General features: G+C 42.8%; 1 protein-coding gene and 1 long non-coding RNA gene across 6 annotated transcripts in view; one reads left to right on the forward strand and one right to left on the reverse strand.

Annotated features, from left to right (window-relative positions):
* The window catches only part of LOC146768271 (uncharacterized), a 50,364-nt gene extending 29,378 nt beyond the window's left edge, over positions 1 to 20,986 (forward strand). Inside the window, exons 2-3 of one of the 2 annotated variants that reach the window (XR_014952656.1) lie at positions 1 to 114; positions 4,330 to 20,986. This is a non-coding gene — a long non-coding RNA (uncharacterized LOC146768271). The other variant, XR_014952657.1, reaches the window with a different exon arrangement.
* The window catches only part of BCL2 (BCL2 apoptosis regulator), a 96,810-nt gene that overhangs the window by 63,506 nt on the left and 6,607 nt on the right, over positions 1 to 26,697 (reverse strand). The window contains exon 2 of one of the 4 annotated variants that reach the window (XM_085571248.1): positions 10,780 to 26,697. This exon is cut by the window's right edge and continues 1,304 nt beyond it. The exons of the other annotated variants lie outside the window; for them this stretch is intronic. The gene's annotated coding sequence lies outside the window, so the exon portion shown is untranslated. Of the gene's footprint in view, positions 1 to 10,779 lie in introns of those variants that run through there. 4 annotated transcript variants of the gene reach the window in all.

Genomic DNA, 26,697 nt, shown 5'->3' on the forward strand with positions numbered 1-26,697 from the left:
ACTTCCACTGACCTGAGCTGTCTCTGAAGGTGAGGAGGAGAAATGGCCCATTGCTGGAGGGCACATAGATTTCAGGAGGCAGCTGCCCTGCCAAAGCTTTCTGAGTGACATTGGGTAAGTTGCTGAACCCTGGGGCATTTTGACATCTCATTTCCATCAAACTAATTGAGTTGTTGTAGGAGTAAATAGAGAACAGAGCCCGGGACTCCTGCAGCAGAAGGGCAAGCTAAGGTCTGCTTCAATAGGCAGGGCAAGCAGCCACATTGCTCCAGACATGAGCTGTGCTGGGGCCCTGGGCTGGTCTCCTGGAGAGCAGGCACCAGCACCATCCTGCCAGGAGCACGGACAGAAAACCTTGGTCAGGAAGCTCTATGAAACAAGTTATCACATGGCTTTGGCTGTGCACTGTTTCAAGAGAAAAAGACAAAAGCCATCAAGTAATCCCCAAATCTTCTGACCAAGAAAGGGTCAGGTACTATTTAGACTGGGGTAACACGGCCATGTCTGTGCCACAGCCACAGAACCACTGCTGTGAGGGGTAGAGAGAGGGTACTTCAGAGGCTTAAGCCATCATCCATCCTTTTTTGGGATCATCGCTTCTTGGTTTGGCTTTAAGAGAACAATCTACGTTCATGATTTGTAAATTGCTTGCCACCTTTCACATCCCCGAGGAGGCAATACTAAACTCTCAAAGCCCTTAATGTAGCAAGATTTCCTTGCACTTAAGCTAAATTTTGGCTTTTTCAATGTAATTTCTGCCCCTGCTGTGCTCTGACTGTCAGCCCTCATTATGTGAGTTGTGCTAACCAAGAGTCAGTGGCTCCAGCCACCCACGGCTGAACTGCCTCCACAGCACTGAAAGCCATGCAGCCACCTTTGCGTGGCACAATGCTCCAGCCACTGTCTCCACTCCCCAGCAAGTGTGTTACCTTGGGGACAGCCCCACAATCACCCACAGACATGGATTTTGGTTTGGAATTGACTTAACCTTCAAGCTGCCCTTAGTGGGTCACCCTGGTCAAGTGTAGGGTCGTCCGCATTCCCTCACCATGACCCACAACCACTTAGAAAAAGAACAGGCATCCTTCCTCATACATGTCCTTTTTAGCACTCCCCCCCCCAACCTGCTTTTGTTCTTTCCTGAACCCCTGCAGAGCTATCAATCTCTCTCTGACAAAAAGTGTCAATTTTTCCAACTACAGCAAAGTCATACAGAAATGCAATAGCATTTCTTGGCTCATTAATAATTCCAGAGAGGTAGAGACATTTTTCCTCTTTTGTATGATTGGCAAGCTGGTTTTTAGTTTCATATTAAATACCATAGGTAGACATTAACTAGCTAAACAAAGATACTCTTATTTCCCTAAAATGATGCTTTAAATATTTCAAGTTCCAATCACCTTTCTGGTGCAACATGAATTCCTAATAAAACCATTAACTAATCAATGCTCCTCTTTGATATGTTAGGAAGAAGCCTCAGTATGTCCATGTGCTGCCATAAAGCTCTAGAGAAACTTAGAAAGATGCTTGCATTATTTACTTATAAAAGGATCTCGCCAGTATTTGAGGAAGAAAAACATGGAAATCAATATCAAGGAACATAAACACAAACAAGGAAGATATTAAATTAAGCCACAGTTGAAAAGTTCCTTCTCCAATGAGTACATGGTGTGCAGCCAAAAGCCTATTTTTATACTACAGAAAGTATTTAAGTGAGCACATCTGCAATAGGCTTCTGTGGGAACATATATGGGGGGATCTTGTTCACAAAACGCACTCAGGTGGATTCCCGTTCAGACAGCAGACTTCCAGAGCATTGCAAGTGGCTTCTGCCCACCACCCCTGCCACACACCACTACAGAAAACTGGTTCAGCCTGGCTTCCCAGCATTTTCAAGATCTCTACACATATGGCCATGGCTTTTCCTATTGCCTGTCTGGTTTTGCTGAAAGGGAGCGTGACTTCCTACACGTCAGCTGTCCCCCACTACTTCCCTGTGGCAAGCAGGCAAAGGTATGGGTACATCTTTTTGCCAAATCTTGCATCTGCTGAATGTATCTGAGGATGGTGTCTGCCTTGCTCTCCTCCACCACACCCTCTCCTTTTGGGAGCCCCTGGCCCTCCCACACCTGTCCTGGCATCCTGGATGGATATGAAGGGCCCCTGCATTACAAGCAGCTCCCCAGCAGCTGAAATTATTCCAAAAGAGCCAACTGCAATGCAATGCCCAGGAGCAGCGGCAATTCTTGACAGATACCATCTCCTGCCTTCAGATACAATGTCAGCAGCGCACTTCGCTTATCTTAGTGACTGATAAGAGGAAGTGGCAAGGTAATGTTGGACCTTACAGGAAAAACCTGAAGAGTAAAACTTTCACAGCTGAGCAAAACCATTCCCTTTTAGTCCTTCTTCTCTCTAGCTTGTAGAAATTGTGAGCTCTGTAAATGTTTTCAATAGGCTGCAATTCCTTTTTGTGCAATTATAAATATTTTAACATATGACATCAGTACAATATGTTTTCATTGTGTTTAGATCTCTTTAATTAGGATGGGGCCTGAGTTCTCCTTGCTGCCTTTGGTACTTGGACTTGGCAACCAAATTTGTTTTGTCTCAACTTACTGTTCTTTCTTTCAGTGCAGAAGGAGCAACACGCACTTTTTTATTTATTGTTCTTGATAATTGGCTTCATTTTCAGTCAGAACTGATCTGATCATCATGGAAAAAGAAATAAAACACATAAAAAAACCATTAAGGGATATTTATCTCCAAGTTAGAAGGGTAGTGAAAATATCCAGAAGGATGAGATAAGTGGTATTTCTAATCTAACGGACAAAGTCCCCACTTAAACATCTACAGACGATGATACAGCTTTCAAATGCAACTATTTATGTCCTTTTATTTCTGGACTTTGCACTTAATACCGCAGTTAATTTATAGCAAGCAAAGGCAGAATTTACAGGACTGCAATAAACCAGGAGCCCATTCCTGACATGAAAGAAGTCAGTGACACACTGTCCGTTCCCTCTCCATCACACGGGCCATAGCTGCATGCTGGGTCACACCTGGACAACGTCACCAGCTGCAGCGCTGGGCCACCCCAGGTATCCAGCACCCCTTCGCCAAGAAGTGTGTTCCACCCCATCCAGTTGGTCCAAAAAGCCCTCAATGCCCTCTAAGTGACAAGTCCCATCACCTTGAAGCCATACTGGGAGACTTTGGGATTATTCATCCTGTAGCTGGAGCCCCTTTGTGCCACTTGGTAATGTGAGAAGTGCCAGCAAAGGGGACTTTCCATGGCTTGTTTAATGTTTCCTGGTAATGGCTTAGGTGACAAGCAGGCACAGAGGCTGGGTAGAGGGGACTGCTTCACTGGGACTTAAACGAATATGGGCAGGAAACTTCTGTTTGGGTACATCTGACTACCAGAATTAGTCTACAACTTTTGCTTGCTTATTTGTGGTCATCGAAATTGAGCTGCTGCACCACATTATTAGTCAAGGCTGATACTAAAACAACTGAATCTCTAGAACATGGAAACAAGCTAGTTAGAATGAAAGATTACAAATTAGTAAAGTACATGGAGTAAGAATGCAACTCCCTTTGCCAGCCAATACAGCAAGGACAACTGTTTTCTTCCCTGTAAGCAACCTGATCAGGGATGCTAAGAAGAGCTCCATTTGCTCTTGAGAGAGAGGCTTTTAAAGGAGATTTAAATGTATTAACTAGCATACCAAGATGCTTTATGAGAAATCCTGGCAATAGAATTACTGAGGTTGACAGCACATTCAAAGTGAGAAATTAAATCATAAATGGTGTTCCCTGTCTAATCCCATTCATTTCAATCAGTACAAGAGCAAAACTTGTCATAGAAAGAAAAAAAACTAAACTATCATGATGCTTGGGGACTTTCTGGTTCTTTCCTTGATGTCTCCTAGAGGCATTGAGAGAAAGTTTCATCCTGTGATTCAGCCAACTGCCCAAAGACTGCATGTACCTGGGCCTGATTCTCTGCTTCCTGCCTGACTTCAGGCACATCAACTCATGGTCTGATCCAGAAACAGCAATTGCTAGCATTTAAGCAGGACATGGGCTCTTCATGTCTCTGTAAGACCCACAGTAAGAACCGGAGAGCCCAGCTGGGTACCACATAGCCCTGGAGCTAGGGAAGTTGCTGAGTCGCCACAACTTCATTTTTCAAAGCAGCCCAACCCAAGGAGGTAGGACTTATTAGCTATGGAGCCAAACCAGTAAAGCACCCCAATCCCTATCCCTATGCACAAGAGCAGCTTCTCCCAGCTAACATAGCTCCTTTCTTTTCTCTGAGCACAGAGCGGTGGCTGTCTCCAGGCCAGCAGTTAACATTTACCTAGGGAGTGGTTTTCTCGGCCTCCAGTCTGATGGAATTCAAGGTGTCCACTACCATGGAAAGCAGTCTAACCATCTGAACCTGGTGCTTGGAGAAAAGGAGACAGCACATTGCAACCACAAATGGACACCAAGAGCTGAACTCAGTACTCTGTACAGAGTGCCCGGGAAATCAAAGCTTACAGAGTGTTCTCCTGGAAAAAGAACAGTGCTGCGAATGTAACAAAAATACACACACAGGGTCTCTTTGAATTAAAAGAAAGGATTTCACAATGCAGCATTAAATGCAAAAATATGACATGTGAAAGTACTGAAGTAGTAACATGAAAGAGATGGATATTTACATTTTAAAATCTCCAACTATTACACAACTTTTACAATGTTTTTTTTTTCTTTACGGATACAAAATTTGCATACAGAAGAGGAAAAATGTTTGGGGGGATAAAAACAAGGAGGAGTAACATGATCCTCAGTTCAGATCTTCCTCGAAGTATTGAAAGAAACCAGAAGGAAAGCAGAGGCAAAGCTTCCAACAATACTGTGAGTTACTCAGTAAAAGTCTTCAGGAGCACATGTCTTTGAAGTACCACAGGGAAGGCTCAATCCTATTACAACCCTCCTGAGGAAGTGTTAATCTTCTAGACAAAGAAACCAAGGCTCACTTTTTATGAACTCCCATGTACTTTTGATTGCTTCTGGCTTAGTTTATTTGTTTCTTTAAGGCTCATCAAACCTGATTTTTTTCCTGAACCACTAAACCTACAGTTCAACTCAAAGGCAAATGGAAGCTGCTATGAAAAATCAGGCCACTTTCTTTTGGGAAGGGTGAATTTATGGCCTGTATTCTACTGTTATTGATGAAAAGCCAGCATTGTGGAAATCAATAAAACAGCCTATTGCAAAAAATGGCACTAGTACTAGGACTGTATTCTTGATTTAGAAATTGCTGGCTATGATTAAAAAAAAAAAAAAGCAGAAAAGAAGACAAAATACATGTTTTGTGAAAATGCATGTTTTGTGGGTTCATAAAAAAGGCAGAGTGCTAGGAGATAAGCTATATTGATAAACTGTAATCCTTTTAGGTTGGAATTATAAAGGATTCAAGGTTTATATTTATGATGCTTTAGACTGAATTTATCATAAATAAACCAAAGTTAGTATAACATCATGGCACTGTCTGTTGGTGAAAATGTATAAATCTCCCTGTTTAGTAGGATTACTATTATTACTTTAGGGGGAGGGCAATCAAATCCAAACTCTGTTTTTTTTGGGTTTTTTTTATCTTCCAGAGACAGATGAACAGCTTTTGGTTGGGGTTTTTTTTTTTTTTTTGTATGAAAACCAATTACTGGTCTTGACTGAAGCTGAATTCAATTCTTTTTTTGATGTTCTGCAGTGTACTTCTGAGCAGTTTTTGCAAGCTATGACTAGAGCAGAGCATTTGCAGTCCCTCCAACAAAACAGAAAAAGTATTTGTAAGCTCATTACTATCAGAATAACAGCACAAATACGACTCATACAGTTTGTTCTTGCAACAATGATGAAGAAAATTCACAGTATGAGCAAGGGGAAAATCGCAGTGAACAGTTTCTGATTTATACAATCAGTTAGGGTTTTTTTTAGTTTAGATGTGGATACATTGCCTCAGATGTTTTTCAACATCTCCATATTCTTGCAGATAGGTTGGCAAAACCAAAAGGCAAGCTGTCCCAGAGGACAGCATGCATCTTATAGAAACCTGTATTCCTGCTCAGGAGGCCTTCAAAATGGGATAAAAGAATTGAAAGTAATTTTGCATTTCTTCCTCCTTTGCAAGGATCAGTGATGCCATCTTCACCCTTGCTCTCAGTGACCAGGGCATTGGCTGCCTGTAGTTTGCCCACTGCTTCCCCCACATCTCAGCCTTCTCCCAGGATGTGCATCATCCTGCCTCCCAACCAACAAGAAATGCTGCACGCAGCCAAACCATGGAGAAGGATTTGTGACTTCAACATGGATTCTACCTGGTATCCAACACTAGGGCCAAGACTTAAAACTCAGAAATTGCATTTGCTGTGGCACTACTGCTGTTCTGCATGCACACTGCAAGCTGCTCCAGAGTAAGTAGAGAAAAAATGCACCATGGAATTTAATTATTACATTAATTTGATTTTGTTCAACAGCAAAAGGGAATAAAAAAAGACATACGAGAGCAGCTTCAGTCACAAACAAGGAGCGTATCCCATTTTGGACCGGCTCACGTGCTGTGTATGGCACAATATGTAGTTTTCTTCTTTTTGTTTGTTGTTTTCAGTTTAGGTTTTATCCAATTATATATCTATTGTGTGACAGGCCTGGCATGAGAGATCCCATTTACAGGAAATATTTCTGAGATCACAGGCCCTGCAGGCTAAATGCAAACACTGGAGCAGATGGTAACTGATCCAGTAGAGCTGTACCTAGGGGTGCTGGAAGGGGGAAAAGACTTGGAAAGTAAAGCCGCTAACAAAATAACCTCGCATTATTAAAAACTACAACCAAATCAGCCCAGCAAGCAGCTAGGGACCTCATTAAGGATGCCTCTGACCACTGCTGCCGACCTGCTCGTGGCAGGGAGCCGGGGTGGGAGGGAGGACAGGCAAAAGAAGGTGCTTGCTTATGGAATGACTTGCTACCTGCCCAAGAGCAGAGCAAAGGGGGGTATTCTGCCCATTGAGCAATCCCCATTGAACAGAGGTGAAAGTTGCAGAGGAGAAACAAGAGAGCTAAATGCCAATCCACTCTTTAACACAGTCGTTCCCAGGCTCTCCCTCTGGCATGGCTGCAGGATGCCGAGACCAGCCCGGTGAGACTAATTCCCGTCCCTCCCTAAAACATACAATGTCTGTGTCCAGCCAGCTTGCTGATGCTCCTTTTCAAGCAGGTGCCCTCTAGACAGCAATGCCTCTTGGGTTCACAAAGCTGTGCTGAGGCTGGGTCAGCAGGACGAAGAGCTGACCAGGTCAACAGGCAACTTCATTGCACAGGTGAGCTCAGGTGTTGCAAACGGCATTTACTCTGGGGAACAGTGCAGAATAAAGAAGGAAGCTTGCATATGCTCCCTTTCTTGCAGCAAAGAAAAAACCCTTTTGATGATAAATCTGTATTTATACTAGGGTTGTAGAAGTGCTGTGACAAGAAATAACAGCCCTAATGAACCAAACAGCTGCAGGAAAATTCAACCACAGACCTGCAGAAACAGGTAACTCTGTCTCCCCATATATTTAAGTAGCATCTATCACAGTACATTTCCAACCTTGATGATACTATGACAGTATTTCAGCATACTGACTGACATTAACCTGGTTTTGAACACACGAGGGGAAACTCAGAGAGTCTGGATGATAAAAGTGAGATTCCAGACCAGTAAATGGGAACAGCTGACCAAAGCCCTTGAGAAACACTGACTCATTCACAATCAGTATTTCAAAGGTTGGTAAAAGTTACATCATTTCATAAGGCAGTGTGCAAAATATCAGCTTAAGTACTTCACCTACTTTATTTTCTGGAGAGGGACTAATTATACCCACTTAAAACACATCAATTGTACTGTTTCATCCTTTATAAAGTAGGGTTTCATTAAGCTAAAGGTGATCCCTCACCTATGTGTTTTTTGTCACTTCTGTTCTTGTCCCTTTGTTCACTGTCTGCTTCTCACTCATTTGAGGACTTATCCTTCTGCACTTTTTCACAGAGCAAACAAGCAGATTTACTCTGATTTTCCTTGCAGACGATGCCCCCCAAGCCACGGGGGAGTCCCCAAGGCTCCCTCTCACAGTGGTCAACTGCTTTTTTGTTTGAAGCAGGGCACAGCATCCAGCTGAGACTTCCCCAGCGTGGAGTCACTGTATAAAGGTTTCTTCACACATCTTGCATCTCACTCCCCTCATGTGACTTCTTCACCCTTTGGAATGCAAAAATAAGCCTTGATTTACATGAACAGTCCAATTTTACCAGGATCCTCTAAAACAAACCTTCCGCTGCTGCTGAGCCCTGTTTAAATCAAGAGGCCTTCACATGGGTGAAGATGTCTTAAAGAAAGATCGGGATGTAACTCTGTCACAATTATTATGATTTGGTAACATTTAGCAGCTGTGTTTTTTTGCTGCAGACATCAGTTTATAGCTGAAACTGTTCCTTTAATTTTTTTGCAAGAGTGTTTCACTATTTTTTTTGTCATTGTTGTTTCCTGGACTCCTAAATATAGCCAAGTGGAATAACTAGCACCTCTGTAAACTGTTGGTTAAATGCCACACTGAGTTTCATTTTGCTCTCTAAAAGGCCATTTAAAACACATCAGACTTGCAGAGCTCAAAATTTAGGAAATTATTTACATTCTGGGAATAACTTCTAAGATTTCCGCAGGCTTTTCTGCCTTTAATACACATTAATGCTATTCCCACCAAATAAAAGCGTGACCTGAAAAATACCAGGTATCAAAATAAATGGCACTTCAAAGTTTAAGAAACACAATTGAGAAACAAAAAACTGTAAAGGTTGCTCTGCTGTCCTGAGGTGTTTTGTCACCAGGGTGCTAAACAGCAAGCAGTCTGCTTTAGTCTTCACGGGACATTTCAGGCAAACTCACTGGTGGCAAATGAAGTCACTGCTGCTCTTAACCCTACGGAGCTGAGCTCATTTATGTCATTATTTAGTATAAAGATGCAGTACTTCAAAACTAATGGAACTGAATGCCACATTCCTGCTGGAAGGGGAAATAAGATGTCCATATCTCTTGTGTTTACGTGCCACAAGGTGTAAGATGGTGAATGACACTGCTGTTGGACACAAGGCCAGGAGTTATGGAATCACAGGTTGGAAAAGGTCCCCAAGATCACCCAGCCCAACCACAATCCCTCACCCCATCCTGAAACAGAATCTCACACACACCAGAAAGCTGAGGTATGGGGATCAGTATTGAAAAACACAGTAAGTCCTCAGAGATTCAGATGCCTGTGCTACATCCCTTTACTCCAAAGTCATTTGAAATAATGGAAGCTCTGAAGTCCCTCTGAGAATAAGACTGCCTGACCCACAGGGACTAGAACTTGCTTATTTACTCAGTTTTCTGTCAACATTTAAAAGGAATCATCATTCCCATTTTGCAGCAACTAAGCTGTTTGCCTAAGGTCAGAGAGTGAATTAACGTTAAACTAGATTACACAGTATCGTAGCTCCCATTCCTGTGGTCAACCAGCTACCATCTGATTAGGTCACCTCAGCACATTTAATTTAAAAAGAATGTTGAATCTAACACTTTGCCGAAGAAGTGCTTGGGTCTTCAACAAAAAGTCATGTGAAAGCGAGAGAGGGAACAATAAACAAGAAAGCTTCCTACGTCTCAGTTACTTGCAAGTCCAAAGAGACAAAGAGTAATTCAAAGTCCTGAAATACTGTCATTTGTTGCAGAAAAAGTCACATACAAACTCTTGGCTTTTGGGGTAGAACTGCAGCCCACAAGGCCTGATCATTGCTGCAGCTCAGGGCCAGGGGAAGCAGCTTTGGGGAGGCAGAGCTTTGGGGAGGTTCAGCAGTTCCTCTCCTATAGCCCCAGTCCTCCTGCCACACTGCAGCCTGCCCAGAGGCAAGGTGTTATGGAAATTAGGTAGAATGAATACAACTCAAAATTACTTCTTGTATTTTTCAGCTTTAAAATGAGCAAAAGGGCTGCAGGACCCCTCCAGACATCCACATGAAGAGCCTCTCAGAAACACCAACCATCCTGTGCTGGAAGAAGACTGGAAAGGTTTTAAATGATGAACTGCATTCCTCTTTCAGGTGCTGATGAAACCCGTAACACCAAAACAATTAAGATGTTTTATATTTTTTTTTTTTATTTGCTGAAAGAGCTGGAGCTTCTCAAAAGACAAGAAACACATGTTTTTGCAAGACCCAGCTATTCCTTCTGTTACCATTAGCAAAGCAGCAAATTGCTGTCTGCCTAAACAAAACTGCAGGACTCCACAAATGAGCACTTGTACTCCTGCACTTTTAATATTCTCAAAGCATCCTGACTCTGAATTTGTACTTTGAAGCAGTAGTATACATACGACGATTTTTCTGAAAATTCAATGTCATTTGCTGACAGTTACAAACATCAACTAGCCTTCTGTACCTGTGTGGTTATTTAAACAAAGCTTGTTCAGTTTGCCTGCCAAGCTCAGTGCTTCTGAAGTCATCATTCAGACAACCACTACGTAACATAAACTGTGACGACAGGTCTTCAGCAGGCCCAAACCAAACCTGCAGCACATCCACAGAGACCACTGAAAGAACACAGCTCAGCTTCATGTGGGATTCCTTGTGGGAACCCCAGCCTTGTTTTGGGGCCACATGTGGTGGTGAAATTCCTCCTCCAACCCGTGCTTCCAAAGAAAAACTCCGCAGGCTTAGCTGTTCGGTCTCAAGGCAGTTTATTGCTAGTTATCTAACAGATTATGTTCTTGGACTGCAGCTATTTGATCAGTGGCCTGGGTAGAGGCACACACACACCCTGACATCCTCTCTATCTGCTGTCTTCTTCGTCTCTCCCTCCGCCCAGGGTTGCTGCTATCTTTTATAAGATATATTACGTATAACATGTTTACAATTATTCCCCAATACCTACTACCTACGTTGCCAAGTGTTTTTCTACTCTAAACCAATCTGTGAGTGCCAACATCACCAAGAACATGGAGGCAAGGAAGAAGAAGGAAGAAGGATGGGTTCAGCCCACTTTCCTCCATCTTAGAACTTCTGACCCCCATGTACAAAGTGAAAACCCCCCTGTACATGTGCTAAAACCCCCCTGTACAATACTAAAAAAATTTCCCCTCTACTTCGTAACTACTTATACTATACTATCTAACCTTTTGTGATTGCTTGTTCCACCTCCAAAGTTGGTAATTCATTCCATGGCTCAAACTCAAAATCACAGTTGTTTTTCAGCTGTCTGCCAGGGTCTAGAATGCTTCTGACCAAGGCCTGGAACCTCTAAAAATGTCTGAGAGACATTTTGAGTTCCCACAATTCCTGAACAGCAACTATTTATGAATTCTTCCACAAGTTGCCACTTTTTCCTCTGCAATAAGATTGCTTTGTTCCTCTTCAGCCAAAACCAGTGCTGCACTACCTGAAAGACTATTGGGGGCAATGTGGCCTCTTTCCAAAAGAAAAAGACTACTGGTTTATGGACTTGTTCTGGAGCAACTGTTCTTCCATACCTATTTCTGAATAACACATGAGTAGAAAAATCATGGGATATCTGCGTCATCAAAAATGTCAAACTATAGTCTAGTGGGATATGTTAGTCACCTATGCACAGGTCATTACAAGTTTGAACAGTGCAGGTTAACTACCACTCCTGGATGAGGTGCATAAAAAGCTGTTAAGAAATTGGAACAATCACTACAAAACCTTAAAGATCAGAGTTTCTGCTGGCAGAGTCACCATGTGTTTTCCAAAGGAGATCTCCCTGTGGTATCACCTTTCATCTGTGATGGTTGTATACATATGTACAGGGCTGCATTTCAATCAAATAAATGATAATTATGTACTTAAATAAGCTTTTTTTAAAGGCCAGGCAGCAAAGAAAAATAATGTATTCATCCATCTATGCAATGTGGTCTCTGCTCATGAAAATCAGAGGCTTCATAGTTGCATAAGGAGGATATGGGATGCCTTTACACTTGTACGCTTCCCCTGGCTCTAAAAGGTCTTAAAAAGCTCTACAAGCTCTACAGCTCTGGTGGTAATTTTGCCAACCAGATTTATTAAGCCTCTCCTCCAAACTCCCACACAGCAGAAGTATCCAGCTTGCATCCGCATCTTGTGTGCTAACATGGAAGAGAGCTTGAGAGATACTGCTACACCCACAGCTGTTTTCCGTGAATCTGAAGAACACAATCAGCTTAAATGTTTCTCTGAAGATAGACCATCCTTTTCCTGTGGCCTAATTTAGACTCAACATTACAAGCATATAAAGCTAAAACTGGAAAATCAGTCATAATTAAACTTGTAAAATATAGAATCCATTTTTCATGAAACAATCTCAAATTCTACTTTATCCCTTCCTCGTTCAGACAGTTTCCTACTTCAAATGGAAAACATTATAGCAATGACCTACTCAGTTATGAACTCCGGCATTTCTGATCTGTAGCAAGTAGGACACCACCCGGGGTGAAAAAAGATAGCTTAGAATCTGACTCAAATCGTACCAAGGTCAAGTGAGAGCCTGCTGGGACTGGGATGATGCCCACAAGGACTGCAGGTCTTCTGAGACAAGAGCATGAGTGCAGAAGAGTACAGAGGCAATAGGAGCAGGACAATAACCATTGGTCTTTCAGTGAAAACAAGCAGCTGTTGGATGTTAGAATAAGCTGCTAAATAACGCTGCTTACTGCCAGTGAGTAAGCAGTTTCAGGGCATGCTTGGTAGAGGAAGTGTCATAGTGGCAACATGCACAATTTTGAAACATGCAACATCTTCGATGCAGCAGGAGAAACCAAGGTTATGATATACCCAATAGCCCGTTTGCCTCAGGGCCCAGCTGACAATATCACCTCCACACAAAGGCCGGTGTGGAAGGAGCTTCCAAAATGCCACAAGACAAGAAGTCTTAATGGATCCTTGCAAAACCTGGGAACTGTGCTATCCATTCTTCAGCACCATCTGCTGGTACCGTACCTAGCATCAAACTGGTTATCTGCCTGCAGGCCACAGCCAGCTGCCACTTGCCCATTCCTCCAAGCCAACCATGGACCCCATTAGGTATAGGGTCCCTCTGTCACTAACAACAAGGTGGATAAATCCCAATGACGCTGCTGGAACTTACCAAATTCCTTCCCATGCTGAGACATCTAAAGCTTAGACTTGAACCATCTTGATACCAGGGATAAAGGCTATTCCGGCTCAAGAAATGAGATGATGTATTCCTGTGATCAAGAAGTTCCTGACCATACGTGTGACACTGACCTATAAATATCCTTGGCTCTGCTGACCAGAGTGCTATCTGACAAGTGCTATCTCTCTTCCTCTTCACACCTTTATCACCTTTTGGTCTTCAGTCACATCTAAGTGGCATCGTAACACTGCAATGACTTGGATGGCACTGCTTGACTCATTCCAGAGTGGCTTCAGGAGGACAAGAGTCCAAGTGCAAGGCACAGCAGCATCCCCAAGGACGGCACTCACGCTAATCACATGCAAACAGACTGGGCTTTCATGGGGGAAGTGCAGACCACCCCAGCTGAGCCTCCCCAGATTGGAAAGGTTTGTGTCTCACCATGCAAGCTCTGAGCAGCACTCAGGAAAACAGCCCCCAGCAAATACTGCAAGTGCAGGTCACAGCTGGTTAGGCTGCTTCTGGAAAGCAAAGCAGTTGAAGGAAATATTCCCATTAATAGAAAGAGGCTTTCTGAGGCCACGTGGACAGTTCTGGAGACCAGAGTCAGTACAATGCACAGGCTCTCATCTCTGCTTCAGTGTCCCCATGCTCTGCTGTTTCATTGCTTTAGCTAATGTTGGGAAAGTGCTGACAGGGATTTCAAAGGGAAGTTTCTGGTCTAAGCACATTGTTGAATCCAGGCCCTTGGTAGTTATTTTGTTGCACAAGAGAAAGGAGGGAAAACACTGAATAAAAAACCCACTGCAAGCACTTTCCCAGGGCACGGGCACAGTCACCCCAAGGGCTGAAGCCTGGTCAGTCCTGTGCCCTGCCACCCCACCCACCACCCCGCCACCCCTACTGCACCCTGCCAGCCCGGCACCCAGCCCCAGCGTGGGGACACTCCCCAGCGATGGTTACTGGGTTACTTTGCAGAGCGTGGTCTGAAGAAAAGATGAAAACTACCGCTGGCAAAAATAATTCCAGCTGGGATTTTTCAGCCTGTTTTGGGAAGACACAGTACATGTAAAGACCAAAAGAAAAAAATCATCTTTCTTATCTTACTGCCTAAGAAAGCACCTTTGAAGAACCAGAACAAACAAAATTTACCCAAAAGGGGAATAAAGGAGGACCCAAATAAAGATGATAACTACTGACATTCTACTTAAGGCCAAGTTTTTAGATCTGAACATGGAATTTAAATATACCATACACAATCCTGGAAGAAGTGAATTTCAACCTCTGTTACCAATGTTTTTTTCTTGTTTGGTTCAGTCATTTAAAGGAACAACTTTCCCCTTGAACTCTAATCATTTTTGAATGAATTATTAAACAGCCTGACTTTACAAGCAGATTTCCTTTTATATACAACAGCGCACAAATAAAAGAGGAAGCTGATTAAACGGGAACATGACAGTATTCACTTGACAGCATACTTTGTAAAAAAACAAATTGGGCATGTGTGGTGCATGTGTGCACAACTGCTGGCAAGGAGGGGTGGTTTCTTTTTCCAGTCTTCCTTCTCATTTAGAATAACCGTGTACTGTTCTGGCATTTTGAATTTTAACATTATGATCCAGCTAATTATGATAATTTTTTAAGTGGGCAGTGCCTCTTTAAAGAGATAAAATATTTTAGCTTGCAATTACATTCATTCCTATAGTTTTATTGTGAAGTAATGGAGCTTAAGTTGCATTCCTAAATGGCTTGCATTTTATCTAAATAAATACTAGCAACTACAGAATATTTAACTTATTCCTTCTCTTTGCAAACAGATTCTATGTATTATATCCATAACAAAAACCCAGAGGTGCTGCCAGCTCTCTTTTGAAAACTCATGGCAAATAGGAAGTCTATGTTCTTCATAGAACATAGAAGCATGAAGCAACTTCTTCATGAAGCAACTTCATGTACTTATCCTTGACTAATAAAAGGCTCTTTTTGAAGTAAATTATAAGCATGCAGTACCTTGAAGGGACTAAAATGGAGTAAAATATCTAAATATGCTTAATTCTTGTGTTAAAGCAAACACTTTTATAACAGCAAGGAAATAGCATAAATGGCAAGAGTTTTCCCCTATCTCCACATATTAAAGGAAAGATGCTCTCAGGGTGAGTGGGCACAAGGGACCAACAATGGTTCCATGTCTGCTTACGCTGAGGCTCATTGATGACCAAGGAGCCACAACCATCCACCCACCTGTACTCTTCATTTGGCATGTCTTACCTGTGTTACCTTTGCAACAAAGACTTTGTCTTCCAAGAACAATTAAATCTAAAATGAATCAGGCAGCTTAGCTCTGCGCTTCCTCTCTAACACATTTTATTTTCATGTCCTTTCTGTCCATTTCTACAGAGGGCATACACATCCAGTAACTTACATGTTTGTCTGTATTAGATACTTTTAGCTTCCCACATGACTTCCATTAAAAAGAAAAAAGTTTTAAAAAAAAGATTTATGAGCAGCATGAACATACCAGCCAGCCTGCTTTCAGAAAATTACAAATCTATGCAAGAACATGATGACAGGATGATTTTGAATGAAAATAACACCAGCATAATCCAAGCCTGGGAAATCGTTCCTCTGAAATTATGTTCACAAAACACTAAGGCTGATTTCTTTGGGTGCAAATTAGTCTGTGAATCTCAAACGACATGGCTACTCAGAGCAACCTCTGTACAACTCTCCTGCGCTCAGAGCCTGCCCACCACCAAGTGCCAGCTGAGGCTCGCTGGGAGAAGCGCTGTGATGCTGATGCCTTGCCCTGACCCTGGGCACTGGGGTGAGCTGTGCCCACAGCGAGGAGGGGACCTGCTGCCAAGTGCTACAGCCGACACGGAGCAGCCGGATCACACACCCTGCGAGCGGCATGGAGCAGAGGACGTGGATCCTCTCCGGCGTGCGATCCTGGAACCTCGACTGACGCGGATGTCCAAGGACTGCTTGCCAAGATACTGACTGCTGCACTGGGCCCTGGGGTCATACATCAAATGTTCACATGCACTGACAGATGTTTATGTTGGTCATCCCGATTTAACTCCCATTACATCATTTACCAAGCTACTGATGTTATCATAAACGATTCAACAAGCCGGCAAAGGGGACTCAAATACAAAGCTGATTTCCTCATGGTACGAGGGCATTACCACTCCAGACTGAGTCTTGCTCTTAAATCAAATTGAACAACTGCACAGATTCTTTAATTCATTTGAATTCTGTATGGAAAAGTGCTCTTTTTTCCCAGAAGACTGATTTCATTCATCATTTGACCATCACAGGATGAATGAAAGGTATTAAAAGGCAAAGGGGGGGTCAGACTTGGAATCAGAAATTATTAGTGTAAAACTAAAAAACAGTTTTGTACTTTAATTAAGGAGCTGCTCAGGCTGGGATTCATTTAAACTACCTTCAAAGTCTGCTGCATTATTTAGTGCTTCCAGTCACTTCTGGTTTGTGTCTGGACTATTTTAACATACTGAAAATAACTGAAGGTTCTGAGAGAGCAAAATTAATAAGCAGAGGAAGTCCTCAATCTAGTGTGTACATAACATGCTTTCTGCCTGCCATTGAAACACAGTATTATCAAATACAAGGGGTTAAATTTAAACTCTGTGACCACCTCCCTGCTTGCTTGGTTGTCATTAAGTGTGGGGAGGGAATAGGAAACACTTCACACATCTTGTTTTCCGCTTCTAATATATTTTTGAGTTTTCTACTGCAGGCTTTGCTTGATGTGTAATCACTGTGGAATGGCTACTATACTCTTACTTCACTGCATAATACTTTCCCTTCCTCCTTCTGTAGGATTCCTCATGAAAATAGGCACTTTGTGTTTTTGGCCCTAAGGACAGAACATAATGTACTGTCTCTAGGAAAAAATTAAAAAAAGAAAAATCATTAAAACATTTTCCACTACTTAAAAAAACTTCGACACATGAAGTACTACTGTATTTCTGTTACACACATAACCTCATAGATAGATGTGTGCATCCACACACACACGAATGCATTCAATTTTCAATTTAGCTATTTATAGAACTCTATAATTTTTCCTGGCTCGGGTTTTAGTAAGTCTTCCCTGATGGGGTTCAGTTCATACGGTTTTGCAGCCCTTCATTTTGCTTCAAGTTTGTATCCATGGAATGCCCCTCCTCAACCCTGCCTCTTCTTAGAACCCCATTTAATGTTTTGCTGATTAAATTGGCCCTTTGCTTTCCTGAACTAATCACAAAAACCAGCAGTTTTTTTCTTTCCTAAGAAGCTCTGTGTGTCTTGACAATTTTTTCTTGCAATCTCCTAACAGCAAAGCTCAGTTGCTTTTGTCTACAACCCCCCCTTTTCTTGCTGATGAAATACACCTAGGAGGTCTTGGCAGAGGCACATAAAGGTTGTCCAGCCATGCTGCTGCTCCCTTAAGTAGGAACGATGGAGGTTTGGGGAATGTTTGAGAATGATTGAGCCTTTGTCCAAGCTGTCAGCAGGGCAGAAGTTCTGGAAGACAGGCATCTATATGATGCTGCTCTACTTGCTCCACTTTCAGTGAGATGAGCAAAAAAGAATGAAGTGTTCAGAAACCTCAAGGAAGGGAGAAACTTTTCTTCCCTGTGTTCAGTTCCCTCATACTTGAACAAACCATCCTGCCCCAGAGTAAGGATGCCCTTAAACTGATTTAGGATAGATGGATCTGATGGTACTTCCATCTCTTCCAATTCTCCATCTTCTTTCCAGCCTGCCAGGTGGGAAGACAAGGCTGAACTGCACGGCAGCCCAGCAGTTGTGTGAATGCCCACTGAGAGCTAAGTGCCCATTTATGTAACTTCCAGCTAAGCTCTGTTTTCTTTTGGTAAGAAAAGCCATCCTGCCATGTCAAGGTGCAGTGCTGGAACACACAACAGTGACAAGAGGGAATTGCCCCCTCTCCCCACTCTCCAAAGCTCAGCTTACTTGGGCTGGGGGCATACAGTCTGAGGCAGTACTCAGAAAGCAAAAAGTCATTAAAGTGAAAACCCATGAGGCAGATAACAGCTTGCTGCCAGACTTCTCAAAATTTAAGTGTTGATTGTTCAGAATTTATGTCTAGATTTTTCTTAAGAATGCAATTTCCTGGCACATGGTACAAGTCACTCTAGACCTGCATGTCAGCACAGCAGGCATCCTGTTGCAAAGGTTATTATGGAACTATTGAATGTTTTCATGCCAAATTTGTCCAAATTAAGCCGAGGGGAATGGAAATACTTTCCCTGGATAGGTGGTGGTTGCATTAGGTGGGTTTGTTTATAAGGAGAATAAAAGTTACAGCTAAATATAAAAGCAGATATATCACAATATTGTCTGAGAACTTGAATAACATGTCATTCAGCCTGTGTGCTGTGGAAAGAACACGAAGGTCAAGTCTAAAATAAGATCAGTGACTGTTTGACAATAGAAACATGTAGGAGGTAGAGCAGGAGAATTTTCCATATTTTTTTCAAATGGCATTTTTCTTTCAAAAAATATTCTTCTCTACCTTGCAACACATTTGATGCAAAAAACCTGTTGAGCTTCATGCAAAACATACTGCTGAATTCAGTGTGTTTTTGATCAGCCTCCTGGCAAACCTGTATTAGTAATTTGTGCCAACTGTTTACTTTTGCATTATTGGGAAAATGAAAGAAAGCTGCTCTGTCGCATTTGTGTTTTTAAAGAGTTTCACTTTCTGCTTGAGCCCTCTCATTCTGCTTCCCTGGAAGCCAGAGACTTCAGCAAGTCTATTGCTACCCTTAAAGGTAAGCATACCTGAGTTCCCAGCATCAGGGAGCGTACAGAATCCTTGCCAAGGTCTAAAAGAGAGAGAGGGTGAAAAAAAGCCCACCCAAACCACTACTTGGAAGTATTTTATAAAATCTAATGCATTATTTTTTATTTTGTCCATCCACCAAAACCTAGGGTGAACAGATGATGTTAAGGTTTTGCCATTTGCCAAAGTGCAATGGAGGTGGGGATTTCAGCTTCTACCCTGCAGCAGGCAAAACCATCCCTCAGCAAGTCTTGCAGGAGAAAAGGAACTTGCAATCCCAGTCTTGACAGAGACATCCAATTCCCTCTACTTTTACTTCAGTCAGTGATGTCAGACATACTTCTTTTTTGTCCCCTACATTCACTTTCAAATAGTTACAACCACTTCCCTGTAAAATGTGTTACAAAAGGAGTCTTGCAAATGCCCCAATTCCCCTGCCAACAGTTCCAATGTCAAAATCCCATGACTTTAAAACAAAGGCAAGAGACAGAACCCAGCTCAAGGCTAAGGCCTGAAGGCAGCTGCTTTTTCTTTCCCTCTGAGCTGTGGTACACAGTCCATGTAGTTTTCAAAGCCAATGTTGAAAGATTAATTGCTAACTTGTTCCTCCATGGGAGGACTCTCAGGGTTCCTGGGAGGAAGGGCTTGGAAGAGGAAGGAAATGTGGGAGTAGATCATCCTCTCCTCAGCTCCCTCAACCTGTCCATGTCCCCTGGAGACTTTGCACCAAAGCTCAGGATGGCAAGGAGAGGACTCGTCCCCTCTGAGGAACCTTCAGTGAGGCTGCAGGGGAGGTGGAGGAAGAAGCCAGCCTCACCAGGGAGTCAGAAGAAGTCCCAGGTACAGGCTGGCCAGAGCCCACTGCAGGGACAGGTCCTGCTTGGGTTTGTGCTCAACAGCCCCCTTCTGCTCGACCTCCAAACCCTGGGACAGACATGGCCAAAATTAGTATCACACTGAGGGCTGGCACATGGTGGCTTAGACCCTAATGATCCCATTGGAAATGCAGTATTGTTCTTGCCCTATTAACAATAATTTGCATGTTGTCTAATGGCCCTGGAGGAAAAAAATAAAAATAAAAAGGGTGGCAGGCCCTGAGGGGAGAGAAGAGGAAATGGGACTGCTGCCATTTTCTTCTGAGACCTGGCAAAGTAAGAAGGCTGACTTTCTTAAGGAGCCAGAGGTAAAACCATTCATTGCAAAATTATTTAATCTCTAACTTAATCATTCAGCCTTCATTGCTTCAAGGCAGGGTTTTGAGAAGCCAAGCTATTTAACTACTCTGAAGAGCTCCTGTCAAACCAGCCTGATGGGGACCTTGATCATAGGAAACTGATTTTAGCAGGAGTCTGGGTCTCTCCCAAGGCCCCGGTGACAGTGATCTTTCAGGATGAGGAGTCCTCTCAGCAGGAAGTTCTGAAGTACAGAGACAAGGGACATCTGCTCACAGCGCTTCCCCATCGAACTCAGAGCCTTACATATAAAGAGCAGTCAGTAACAGTGAGCTGCCACAGTTCCAGTCATTATTTCCTTTTGTTGAGAGGAATTTCTTTAGGGATCAAAGACTCCTGAAAACCAAACAAGCTGCCTGTCCATCCCTTCTAAAAGAACAGGTAGTTTATTCCAGCTGTCAGCAACTGCAAACCAAACAGCTCCTCTCCCACTGTCAGTTTTTGCTCTAGGCCAGTTATTAAAGTTAAACAGTTGCATTTGCAAGAATGATGTATTGTGTCTGCAGGGGGGAAGAGAAGGGAGTAGAGAAAGAGGGGGGAAAAAAAAAGCAAGCAAGTTTTCTAAAACAAACCCTAGGCCAGTTTACACAGCCTAACAGTGTGCCAGTGCTGCTTCTTCCTTTGGTCCATTGGACTCCCACAGAAGTCCCAGCCTGCAGGGACTTGTGACTACCATGTCACAAGCATCCTTCCCAGTGCATTGGAGAAAATAAATATTAAAAAAAAAAAAAAGACCAGAAAAAAAAAACCCAAACAAACAGTTGCTTGTAAAATACACTATTGGCTTGTGAAAGAATCCACTTCAATTGATATGAAAAAAGGTACAAAGGTACACCTTGGCATACCACCTATGCCACCCAGACTGAGAGCAGAGTGGGAAGGCGCCCTTCTCATGCTCCTAGAGCATCAGGCAGGCTCCCCCGCTTGCCCTTGGGGATGAGAAACCTCTTTACTGGCCAAGCTGAGCAGGACCAATTTCTAGAAAACTGCTGAGGTCCTGGGGAACACTACCACGCCTGTCCCACACAGCACAGTCAGAAGGATGTGTGTGGCATCCTGGGCCCCCCTTACAGTGAGGATGCCTGGGGAGGCTGAAAAGCATTCACAAGGAAAAGCCAGAGGCAGCCTTGCTCCAGTTTTCCACCACTGCACAGCCGTGCCCACCCACCCACCATAACCAGGGCCCTGCACAACACTTTACTGATCCCTGTCTGGGTCTGTCCCCATGCTCACTGCTGTGTGAGGCTGGACACCACCAGTTCTAGCACCCACACTATAAAAAACAGCTGTTGACTCCAAACGGGCAAGAATTCCACACATTCAGTCCAGAGCCAAATACATGGGTGTTCTACTGCAGGGATTTTTTTCAGACAGCCGTGAGCTACCGCAGAAGCCTGAGCAGACTCCAGGCCGGCTCATTTACTCGCAGCCTTGATTGCCACCTGACATTTCAAGAGATTGGTTTATTTTCTCCCTTGTCAGGGCATCCTGCTGCGGCACTCCGGCCCCGTGAGGAGCAAAGCCTTTCCCTCAGCCAAGCTCCACAGCAGTGCTGCTAATTACTGCAGATCTGGAATACAGAGAAAGGAACAGGTCAAGCTGGAATCTGGAAATAACACATGCATTAGGATTCCTTCTCAGTTTTATCTGGGACCTTGTGCATCCAGCAGCAGACAGAGGATTAGATATATTTGGAGAGTGTGATTTAACGTGATGTGCCAGATCACTTCAGGAGAGGGGCTTTGGATATGTCTGACTTGAGCAAAGATTTGCAGACACTTGGAGCACAGTGTAGAATTTGCTTCAGTTATGAACAAGGGAGTCATTATTATAGTTTTTTTAGTGTCTTTTCTTTTACTTAAGCTGTGAGCTCATTCTTGAGAATCAAACCTCAACAGGTTTTATCTATCTACAGCACTGACCACCTTATTCTGCTAATGGAAATGCCAACTCATTTACTAGAGTATTTATATTTGATTTATTTCTAAGTCGTTTTTCTCTACTAAAAATAAGAGATTAGAAATAGGATCCTCTGCTACATCTTATAACAAGTCTGAACATTGAAGAATATTCTTAAGAAAGGAGCTCATTCTGTTAGAGAAAAGCCTGCAATAATTATTCCATCACAAAAGCAGGCTACAGGACTGTCCCACAGATTTCACTGGACTGCTGTCTGTGTTCTTATTCCATCTTTCTAGTGACTTATGCAAGTCTCTCCAAGGTACATATCAAGAATTTTGTCTCCTAAGCCTTAGTTCAGCAAGATAGTTAAGAGTAACTTCAAGCTCATGGTTAAGCCAAAAGGTTTGATTACTACCCACTTAAAAAAAAAAAATAAAAATTGCTTTTGCTGCTTTCATCTGAACATTTAATGAAGCTTGTGAATGGAAACACAAGAATACAAGTGTATAAAGATACTTCCTACAGGTGCATATGATATACCTATACTACTCCTTCCCTGAAATGCCACAGATAGTTTTTCATACAGTGGGAATAGAAAAGGAAAGACAAATTCCTTCTTGAAACACTTAATGAACTGTGCTGATACTTAAAGGAAAACACAAACACTATCACTTGCCATTTCTCACTGCTTGCCCTTCCCCTATATAAAAGCTAAACATCAACACCTGAAACCAATCTTTTAAATTTGTTTCCATCACAAGGGTTGCTAAACACATCCAAACAGTGGAACTGAAAAAGTTTAATTTCCATTTAACTCCTTTTTCCTTTTTTATCTCCTCTCCACTCAAATCTCACCCAAGATACTTTCACAACCTGACTCACTTTGCTCTTTCCCAGGCTAGCAATCTCCAGCAATGATAAAATGAAATGCTACAGATTTGAGCTTTATTCTAAGCTCCAAATTACTAAACTGGACATTTTGTTCAAAATTGTACCTTGTATCACTCATTTTTTTTTAAAATTATAGACCATCAGCTCAATTCATGATAGCATGATGGGCAACAACAAATTTCCCATACCTTGTGTGCCATATAGCAAGAATACCTATTTCATATATGGGTTAACTGAAAAAGAGAGATATTAGTGATTTGCCCCATTTCCTATCGTACACTCAGTACTAGAGCAAGAAGAGGAAGTTAAGTTTTGACTCTCAGTTACTTTCTCAAACAACTGTGTGATGGCCTCTTTCAGTCACTATGTGGGGTATAATGAGGCCTTTCCTTTTTCATTGTACCTGGCCCACATTCTTAAACTACTCACTGAAGTGTCCTGAAACCCACCGAGCTGCCTTTTCAATCAACAAAGCGGAATCATTCTTTTTATGCTTCCTAAAAAAAACAGCAATAAAATTATGTATGCACTGAAGGATCCAGACTATTTCTTTCAACTAATGAAAAATCATAGAATCACAGAATCCTTTAGGCTGGAAAAGAACTCTAAGATCATCGAGTCAAACCACTAACCCAGCACCTGGTTCTTTTCACAGAACTTCGATGACAAATACAGGGAGGATTGGCTTGCAACTTTAAATGAGAAGTGGCAATGCATAACCGAACTCCCGTCAGCACATGAGCAAACTCTGTGATGTGGGTGCTCTTAGAAACACACCAAGTGCATTTACAATTATCTTAACAAAACACATGCAGGAGTAAATTTTCCCTGGTTGGATGAGACCAGCAGCGCATCCATCCCAGTATCCCCAGTCACCGACCAACACCAGCTGCTCTGGGGGAGAAGTAATGGAATTGGTAATTTTGAAATAGCATTACCTGGAGAAAGCTCTACCCTCAGTACCTGGTGATCTGATTTCAGCAGCTGATGTTAAATTTACCCCAAGGTGTATGACTTCCCTTTCAAGGAATTTGACTCAAACAGAAGCATAGATGTTTTCCTTAACTCTTACAAATAAATATCTAAACCTTTCCTGAATGCAACTCAGTACTTTCACTCACAGCTTTCCCATGAAAACAACTCCCAAAGGTTAATCATGTGTTGCAGAAAAGGCTGGTTTTCTCTATTAGCTGAAAACCTGTGGCTTTTTCATTTGATCTTATTCTTCTTGCCATGTATACAAAGTAAACACAACTACAATTGTCCAATTAAGTGCTTCTTCCTGTTCCTATTGAAGTCAATGGCAACACTTTCGAACATAAGATTTGTTTTCTTACTCATTAACTGTAAAATCCAGAAACTGGCAAGGAACTTTCCAGCAAGGGGGAATTTTGCAAAGTCTATCAATATACAGTAATTATGACAGCAAACTAACATTAAGATAAAATAACAGAAAATAAATTCCAGACTTTCAGATGCATTTGAAAAAGTTATATGGTTTATAGTCTTTTGGAAGCCAAAAGGAAAAAAAAAGGCAAAAAAAAAAGAAAAAAAAGCCATCAGATTGTTAATGAGACTGAAAGCCAGAGTAAAATAAAAATCCCTCAAATCTGTCATCAGCATTTGTGTTTGCCAAGGCCTGGATGTTATCCTGCTGGGGAAGAGAAGATTTATAGCATCACATACCTTCATCCATCCTATTATTATATATGGAATGGAAAATAAAACAGGCTGGTACTGCCCTTAGAAATAATCAGTATTTTGCTGCCACTGAGTAACTAATGTTGTTATTATTATTACTAAATCAGCAGGAGAGCAGCCACGAGGTGCTCATAAATAAATTACTTTTAAAAAACCAACAAACCAAACAGGGCTGGGCTCCACCCTCCCAAGGGTGTGAAGGAAAATAAAACAGGGATGGAGGTGGGCAGGGCAAGGCCAGACCTGGCACACACAATTCCTGAGGGCCAGGTGACAGTGCCCAGCACCCAGTGCCTGGCGCCAGCAGCAGGGATGGAAGGGGGCAGTCAGGAAGCTGGGGACTGCTGGTCCACTTTGAAGCAGAAAGGAAAAGCAGGCAAATAACCAGAATGTCTCACCATAGCCCTGATCACCAAAAGGGATGGAAATAAATCGGGCAAGAATAAAAAATCTTCTTTGCTAACAGGATAGTCATTATTCAATCAGATAATTCACACTGTTTTTTAGCTCCATGACTGTCCAGGCTGCTGACCTAGTTTGAGGCTACCCAGAGCTCAGGTCAGATGCCAGTGGCCACTGCCTTACCAGAGCCCTGGGGCAGGACCGTGGTGATAAAAGGCTTTGGGCTGGTTTGGTGAGGGGGCTAAAGAGCAAGATGGGAGACAAGGACACAGCACGACTGCTGGCATCTGGCTCCAGCAAGCAGAGAGCCACCACTTCAGTCACCCTTGCCCCAAGCCCCAGCCCAGCAGCCCTTGGTGGCGATGGCAGAGCACCAGTCTGGCTTTCTGTGCGCCAGGCACAAACCACCACACGAGACCAAAACCACAGAAGAGGTTTCAGAGCGACACCTGAGCGCCACTCCTGTTTCTGCATCCACCTCCTTCCACCATTCCAGGTCCAAACCTGCTAGAGATGACCCTCCCTCTCATCGAGGACACCTGTGTTGAGCACGAGGGCTTGATGTTTGCCGGCGATGCAGTGCAAAGTTCCCATGCTGCCTTAGGAAGCCCAGGCCCTGGGATCCAGCCGCTGGGAAAATGCTTCTGCTCCACATGCAATTTCACACATCATTGCATAGGTCTTGTGATTCTCCTGCTTGAGCCGAGCTTTGCCAATGGAGGAACACTTGTGCCTCAGCAGAAAAATTCAACTGGATTTTCTTCATGGATTACCAACTCTGAATTTCAAGCTACATACTCAAAAAAATTAAGCTCCTTACTGTCCAGCAGAGCTAACACAGCAGCTCGGGAGATGCCTGTGTTAGTGCAGGCACAGAACAAACTTATTTCTCAATATTGAAAGTAAAGTAAAACTTTTTAATAGGATTGCTGTTTGAACTTTACAGTTCTTTGCAAGATCAAGGCAAATGACATCATCTCCACAAGTGAGACCCCTGGTTCTGAAATTTTAAAGGTCACAGTCAATACATTTTTTTTATTTTTTTAGAAAAAGCCCAGACTTCTGAGAAAATACGCAGCTCACTGTTTTTGCAAGTTACAGAGAAAGCTATCATAAATGAAAGGGACTAGAGAACCACAATTATTTTCTCTTTTTGCCCTAGCTCTTCTCCTTGCACAGATACTCCACAGAACGAATTTCTTTCTCTTCAGCAACAGCAAAAAGAAAAATATTTTGATAATATTTCAAGAATTCGATAATAAACCCACAAAGCCACAAAAACTGGCAAAGGACCTAGAAGGTGCAACACTTGAAACTGCCAATTCACTTATTTAACTGAGTGGATTTCAGATAGTTTCCTTTTACCAGTCAAACAGTGACTTGGGGTTAGCCCCACTGGGGATTGAGTCGTCACAAGGCCGTGTGTCACCACTAAAGAAAGTCGAAGCGCCTCTGCTCCATGCTCTCCTTGGAAAAGCATGTGGCACCCCTCTCCAATCAAGGTGAGGTCCTGTGCTGAAAGAGCAAGAGGCTTTTGCTTGGGACTT

Source organism: Lonchura striata, chromosome 2, assembly GCF_050655825.1.
Source record: "Lonchura striata isolate lonStrDom1 chromosome 2, ASM5065582v1, whole genome shotgun sequence".
Lineage (NCBI taxonomy): Eukaryota > Metazoa > Chordata > Aves > Passeriformes > Estrildidae > Lonchura > Lonchura striata.